We start from the raw sequence: 8,163 nt of genomic DNA, 5'->3' as shown, positions 1-8,163 counted from the left end.
TTCCAGGCCTTTATCCACCCTCCCCCATTTCCTAAACAAAAATAATCTCCTGTATCTCCTGTTACCGTCCTTCTTCCATATCTGTCAGGCAAAGCTTTTCTTATTCTTTGCAGCCTGACGCGTGGTTCACATCTTCATCATCCTCTCCCTGGACCCAGAAAATTCTCTCATCTTCTGTCCCCCAATGCTCTTGTTCTGTTACAGTAGAGCAGCTGCACACCCTGAAGTGTTTCCCTTCCTAACTCCTGGGCTCACTGACAGACTTAGGTCTTATTATTTTAGTTTTTTGGAACCGTAATAACACATGTTGTACACGAATGACTGAATTGTTGATTTGAGATTATTACATTTAGTTTTTCGACACATTGTCGATCCTCTAAGTCCAGGAGGAAACAGATAATAAATGAGTCTTAATAGAAAGAATGTGGAGGTTTGAGGTGTGGGCCTTTTGGTTGAATTCAAAGTAGGCATCTTAGTGTCAATGTCCAAGGCAAGCATTGCGTCATTTGATTCCTGAAATAATAACAATGTCAAATAATATAATTGATTCATTCTGCAATTCATTAGAGCAGGTGGTTAAGAATGGGGTGACCATAGCAGCTGACCTTCATTTCTGAAGCATTAGCATGTCAGAGTTGAGACAGGTGCAGGAGAACATGCTTATGATTCCTGCCTCAAGGCTGAGGCAGGAAGATTTCAGTCGGGAGCCCAGCCTAGGAAATTCAGTGACACAGCAAGACCCTGTCTCACAATAAAAAATATTTTTAAATGGGCTGGAAATGGATGTAGCGCAGGAGTGTAACATCCCTGAGTTCAATCCCAGGCAATGCCAAAAAAAAAAAAAAAAAAAAATTGAAAACCATCTTATTTTATTTCTCTCACTACGTGAAGTCAGAAGACTTGAGCATGTGTGGAGCACTCAGAGGTGATGCATGTCGCAGGCCTGAGCACACACTCATTAAGCTCAGTTAATGATCAGCTAGGCCCATAGCCCAGCACCTGGCGAGGTTGGCAGTTGCCATGGAAAAGCGTCCTAGGGACGTAGCCTTCATCCCCTGCCCCAGGGTACACAAGCTAAATACCCACCTATTTTTTTTTTTTTTCCAAAGCATCAATCAAAATTTTGAACACCAATTTCCTGAATGAGCTGTTTTGAGGTTACACATAATACTGTCACCACAGAGGCATCCATAGCTCATGGTTCAGGACTAAGGTGAGAGTTTTAGTGATCTTACACGTCCCCTGCGGTGATCATTATTTTTATTTTTTTCTTCACGTTTTATTTTTATTTTCTAATACTGAAGGTTGAACTCGGAGACTACTAAGCAACATCCTCAGACATTTTTATTTTATGTTGTGATAGAATTTCACTGAATCACCCAGGCTGGCCGTGAGCTTACCGTACTCCTGCCTCAGCCCCCTGGGAAGTGAGCGTTGCAAGTGTGAGCACCTCCCCTGGCTCATAATTCACTTTTTTGTAAACTTATTTATCACAGCAGTTAGCTTATTTAGAATTCTTTCTTATTATTATTATTATTATTATACAGGTAATTGCTAACTTCTAGGACTATTAGTGAGAGAAGACGTCATCATACTTTGGAAGTATAGATATTAGGCCATAATAAAAGTTGAGAATTATGAGCTCATGGAGATTTTTTATCTAAAATAATTTTTCCGTGCTCGCTTCGGCAGCACATATACTAAAAGTGGAACAATACAGAGAAGATTAGCATGGCCCCTGCGCAAGGATGACATGCAAATTCGTGAAGCGTTCCATATTTTTGGTGTTTGTAAATAGGATCTCAAGTCTGCATCTTGTACAGCAATTAACCACTAAGAAGAATTTGTGCAGTGTGTTAATTATTGAAACTGTCCTAGCGATTTGATTTGAAACTGTCTCATTGCTATTTATCAATAAAATTATGAAAAAACTAAAGTCATATTAATATGCTGAGATGTAAAAGGCTCAAGCCAACAAATTCTGACATCTCCAGTCTTACAGAAAACCCACTACTATTATGGACTACTGGACTATATTGGAATATTTTGCTGAATTCATGCACCTACAATATTTAAGTGACAATGGAATGCCCTTCTCTGACAAAAATAAACAAAAAAGGGGAATACAAATGAACGAACATTTGGTATCTGTATATTCAAAATAGGATACATATACAGTTGCATTCTCTTAATTCAATAAATAGAGAGATTTGTTCTAATAATGTCTGTGGACAGGATATCATGTCTGTATCTTGTACAATTAATAACCACTAAAACAACAATATGCAATGTATTAATTATTGAAACTATGCTAATAATCGGTTTTAAAACTGTCTCATTGCTAGTTGTTTCTCAATAAAATTATTTTAAAAACAATATTAATAAAAAATAAAGGAAAATAAAAAATAAATAAAATAAAATAATTTTTCCTTTAAACTAGTTTTTGTACATGGAAATCAGGTGGTTTAAAAAATATTAGATAGTTCAGGCTCAAACTGTGAAGCCATCCCAACTTTTTTCTTTTTGATCCCATGTTTTTGTCTGTATCTATCTATCAATAATCATAATTAATTTTATTCAGTTTCATTGGTTGGTAGCCCAAGCTTTATGAAAAGAGAAAATATAATTTCAGATTTTTGAGGAATAGGTCATCAATATTTGAATGTCAGAACTGTGGGACCGTGATGGTCACTTTATTGTAAAGATACTCAAATCACCTACACCAAAATGAAGTTTGTTTTAGAAGTTAAGCCTTGAAGATTACCTTCTACAAGCCTGCCTTAATCAGCATTCTTGGAAAACCCCCATAGAATGGAGAATAGATCTCTCTCTCTCTCTCTCTCTCTCTCTCTCTCTCTCTCTCTCTTTCTCTCTCTCTCTTTAATGTATTTGGTACAGAGTCTCACTTCAAAGCTCAGACTCCTGGTGATCCTGTTTTCAGCCTCCCAGTGCTGGGATTATAGGCATGTACCACCACGGTGGCCAGATCGGGGCCGGTGTGGCATGTGGGACCAGGATTCAATGTTTGCACTTACAAAAGCAGGCACTTAGTCTGCTGAGCTATCTTGCCAGCACCAACTCTTTTTGAGACGGTATTTTGCTACATTTCCCAGGCTAGGCTCAGCCTCATGATCCTCCTGTCTCAGCCGCTTAAGGAGCAGGGGTTTCAAGTGGCCCACCACGCCCCACTGAAGGAACTTTCTTAATATAATGGTACCATAACAAATTACAGCAAAAAGATTAAGGCGGAAAACTGTAGAAGGATTTCATTTAAGGTTGATTCAAAAACAAAAGAAAACAGGCTGCTTAGTGAGGCCCTGCATGCGCGCACGCACACACACACACACACACAAACACAAAGTCCACAGTCTCAGTACTTCTCATCACAGCACAAAAATCTCAGACAATGCAAAGTTCACAAAAGAAATAATAGAAATTAGGAATTTTAGAGAAAATCAAAATTCAATATTTGTAGGCAGTAATTACCATGTAATTAAGAGGAGCTATTTATGACTTGAACTAGTGAGAAAGTTCAACACGACAGGCAAATAGGTAGAATAATGTAATATAAAATTAAATTCAAATTCAAAAAGAACTTGTGCATAAAATGTAATGCTTTTATGAATTCAGAATACAGAGATTCCTTAAAATTAAAAGAGGGGAAAAGATGTGAAGGGTCGAGGAAAAAGCAGGGCTTTGAAGACATGACCCTAAAGATGGATTCTCAAAAGAGAGCAACGAAGTTCAGTGATGATTGACGAGTGGTTTAAATAATAAAAATCTGTTCAATCTTGCAAATAATTAAGTGTGTTAAGGATATACACAAAGAACTCATCATGAAATCTTACAGAAAGCCAACTAACAGGGCTGGGTAAATAGCTCAGTGGCTTAAGTGCCTGCCTGGCAAATGCAAAGATCTGAGTTCAATCTCTGGTACCACATGCTATAGTGAGATGCTGTATCAAAAGTAAAATAAAATAAAATCTATTTTAAAAAAAAGAAAGAAAGAAAAGTAATTTACAAGTGTGGGGTAACCTGAATGTCCCTAAGTTCACAGAAGGCCCGGGGTGACCTGGGACTCTCCGTTACACGAGGAACAAGAAGCCAGCCAATATTTGAGTGCCTGCTGTGAGCAGGCATCATTCTAAGCTCTCTTCAAATACAGCTGGCCTGATCCTCATAGCAGCTCTGTAGCTGTGTGTCATCTTGTTTTACAGAGTAGGACCAAAAGAACCAAAACTTTAGTATTAGTGGTAGACTGAGAATCGGGTAAGGTTGCTTTGAGCTCAGGCTTGTAAGTGCTAAACTACTGTGGCTCTACTGCTCTGCTGCCCTCTGCTTGTGTTTTATTTTGTTGTTTTGTTTTGTTTTTGAGACAAGGTATCCCTCCATTGTTCAGGCTGGCCCTAATTCATTTCATAGCCCAGGCTGGGACCGGCCAGATAGCTCAGCGGATTAAAGCACCTGCTTAGGTAGACACAGGCACCAGGGTTCTATCTCCAGCGTGCCGTGCCAGCCCCACCCCCTGGGTGCACAGTGACAGTGAGAGACGGCGTGGTGACACGCGACTATAATCCCAGCAACTGGGAGGCTGAAACAGGAGAATCACTATGAATCTGATCTGTGTAGTGAGACCTGTAGACCCTGTACTAAATACAATACCAAAAAAAAAAAAAAAAGGCTCAGGCTGGCTTGAACCCACAGCAATCCTCCTCCTTCTGCACTCCTTAGTGCTGGGATTACAGGTGTGTGCCACCACACTCAGAATCTGTTGCACCTTTTACAGCTATCGGTTTGTTAAAAACTAGGAAGTTGAAATGAAATATCTCATATAATACTAACAGGGCATTTGCTCCATGCTGTACATGTGGAAAACAATCTGACAACATTTAGTGAAGGCTGTAGGAAGCCGTAGGTGGATACCAAACCATCTCCCCCTCCCCCACCCGGGCCCCTTTTTTCTGTGCTATTCGCAGATGCACACAAACATGCATAGACTCTGTCCCCTGGGGCATATTGTAGTAGAAAGAATGACAGGCAGCCTGGGAAGCCAAGGTAACTGCCTAATTAAATCATGGGTGCGGATATGCAGGCGAGGAATCACACTCAATGTCAGAGGCAGTAAACAACATAGGAGGCATGGCGGTGTAGACAAATTTTAAAACTATAAAGTTGAAGAAAATAGAAAGAAACAGCATGCGATAGCCTGTGTGCAATGAAAAGCACACTCACATGGAACCAAAGTTCACAGCTGTACACATTCAGACAGGACCACGAAGCACGCCGAGTTCAACCTTGAAGACCAGTGCAGTGTGGGAGGCTGAGGCTGGAAGGGGCTGAGGAGTGAGAGCAAGCAGGAAGGAAACCCCAAGAGACAGAGGTGCCCTGTTGACAGCAAATGCTGAGCACGGACAGCGGGGCGCCTCAGTTGCACGCTGCACCTGAGATCCAATATCCAGTGCAGAACAAAATAAAAACAGCAACAAACCTTGAAGAGCTGTTTCTCCTTATTTAAGTGATAGGTGTTTCAAATGTTGGTGTACCAATCAATGATTTATTAAAATTAGAAAAAAAATTAGGCTTTACAAAAATCTTAAAGACCTAAAGAATAAAACCAAGGGAGTTATAAAAAAATGAAACCACAGTGATGTTTCTATTTTTATTTTCTACACATACTTTTAGCTTACATGACAAAAGAAGAAGAATCTTTAATTCAGGAAGTATTTCACATGAACTTGTGAAGTCCAGGTTACTTGTTTACCATCTCATTACCATGTGGTTTTTAATGTGTAGGAAAAAAACCTTGTTCCTATGACCTAAAATCTTACACTCTTACAGTTACAAAAAGGTTCTAGTGAATGTTAAGGATAATGTGCTATATATTGCACTGATTTTGCTCTTTCTTTTCTTTTTATTAATTTTATTGAGAAGGAAATAACAATGAGACAGTTTCAAAACAGGTTAGTAGGACAGTTACAATAATTAATACATTGTATATTATTGTCTTTGTAGTAGTTATTCATAGTACAAGATGCAGATGTGATATCTTGCCTAAACACTATTAGTTCAAAACTTTCTTCTCATTGAACTAAGAAAGTAGCAGTATATCTATGCTATTTTGTATATATAGATATATATATATATTTTTAATGATAATTTTTGCCCTTTCTTGTTCCTAATTTCAAAGCTGTAGTAGCCCACGAAGCATATTTACTTGCTGAACCAAGGGAACAGCAAAGCCAGGCCTGATGGCACACCTGTAATCCCAGCAGTCCAGGAGGCCGAGACAGGGTGACAAATCCAAGCCCAGGCTGCACAGCTCAGTGATTCAGTCAGACCCTGTCTCAAAATAAAATTCAGAAATAAGAAAGGGCTTGGGATGTAGCTCTGTGGAAAGGCCTAGTATATAAGAAGGGAAGGGCGAATGATCCACAAAAGGGACACAGATGAGTAAGCGCTTAAAGCGAGAGAAAGCAGACAACCGAGGGGAAACGCTTCTTCCCTTTCAGTTACGTTCCGCTTAATGCTCTTACGTGCTATCCCCTTGCGCTGGTGGTCTTCACTATGTGATGGCAATATTTGCTTAATAATGATGAAAAATTGCAATATATCTGCTCCTTAAAAGTAAGATAAAAGGACAACAGCGCCTCATTCTCATTTAGAAATACACTAACATATTTATGAATAGAATGGCACGTGGGACTTACTCTGAGGCAGAACTGCCCAACTGATAACTGTCACGTTGAAAGATTAGCATACAGTGACTCATGATTCCCTTAAGTCAACTTTTGTACAGGTTTAAAATTGTCTATTCTAAAAAAATTTCCTTTAAAACAGAATAAAGTAGATCATTAAAAATCATTGAGCTGGGCCAGCAAGATAGCTTAGTGGACTAAGCGCCGGCTTAGGCAAGTGCAGGGACCAGGGTTCAATCCCCAGGACGGCATGCTGCGCTAGCCCCACCCCCGGGTGTACTGAGCCCGCCACCATGACCAGGCATGGTGGTGCATGCCTGCAATCACAATGCTGGGGAGGCTGAAAACAGGAGGATTACTACAAATCCGAGCTGCATAGTGAGACCCTGTATCAAATGAACTTTTAAAAAAAATCATTGAGCTACACTTATGAAATGCATCAAGTTCTCAGAGCTGTGTGTACAACTATGACACCTGCCCACGAGGTCAGCCCTGCTCAAGACCAGCATTCAACTGAAGGGCACAGGCTGCTTCCCAGTGGGTAGGTGCACATTGGCAACTTTTCTTCCTCTCCAGTTTGTTGGGAGCAGCTCAGATATGCTGCTTTCCTTCCTCAAGCAATGAATGCCAAGAGTAAACTGGCAAGTATTGTTAGAACGCAGTTACTTAATGAAGGGAGAGATTTTTTAATTTTCCAACACAGAACAATTGTCTAAAAGGAGTTACATGAAATTGATTAATATCAACATGTTTAAACTAATGAGTAATTAGTTTTTGGGTCAATTTTCCATATTAAGACACTAATTGAATATTACTAACATTTGTAGCTACATTTATTATGACAGTTCAAGATAATTTAAACATTTTAAATTATGAATGATAAAATGGAAAAGAACATTGATAGGTTGATGAGATAACTCTGAACACCTCATCCTTGCAGGCTTTATAAAATGACAATAAGACAACATAACTCTGGCTTCTTTCTCCTATCACAGGGAATAAAATAAGCTTGATTTAGAGATGGGTGATGTCTTTCAAAGCATCTTCATGAAAGTAATTTTCCTTTGTGTCATTTGGATCACCCAAGCAGATTTTCTATTTAAATAATCTTTCATTTTTTTTTGTCTTAGAGCATGTCTGTGCAGGCATTTCTTTGTTGTTTATTTTTCTTTTTTTTTCTTTTTTGTGGCACTGGAGATTGAATTCAGGATCTTGCTCTTGCCAGGCAAACATTTATTCTACTGAGCTATCTCTCCAGCCCTCATTTTTCCTTTTAGGCTTAGAAGATTAAACATAAATGTTTTCTACTGAAAACTCTCAGCCTATCTATTAAGAGCAGTTAAAATGAATAGATGAAGGCACGAGTAGGACTCAGTGGTGGAGAGCTCGACTAAGGCCTTGAGGTCAGAATTTCATAAATGAAGTGAGAGAGAGAGCAAGAGCGAAAGAGCGAGAGCGAAAGAGTGAG

At 39.3% G+C, this 8,163-nt stretch overlaps 1 non-coding gene across 1 annotated transcript; it reads left to right on the top strand.

Annotated features, from left to right (window-relative positions):
* Positions 1 to 1,676: 1,676 nt before the first annotated feature.
* Positions 1,677 to 1,783, top strand: LOC111815384. The gene has a single exon (XR_002820079.1). It is a non-coding gene; the product is annotated as a U6 spliceosomal RNA (small nuclear RNA).
* Positions 1,784 to 8,163: the final 6,380 nt, after the last annotated feature.

Source organism: Octodon degus, unplaced genomic scaffold (assembly GCF_000260255.1).
Source record: "Octodon degus isolate 3935 unplaced genomic scaffold, OctDeg1.0 scaffold00015, whole genome shotgun sequence".
NCBI lineage: Eukaryota > Metazoa > Chordata > Mammalia > Rodentia > Octodontidae > Octodon > Octodon degus.
Note: the sequence above shows the minus strand (reverse complement) of the source record. Positions and strands in the feature narration are given on the sequence as shown.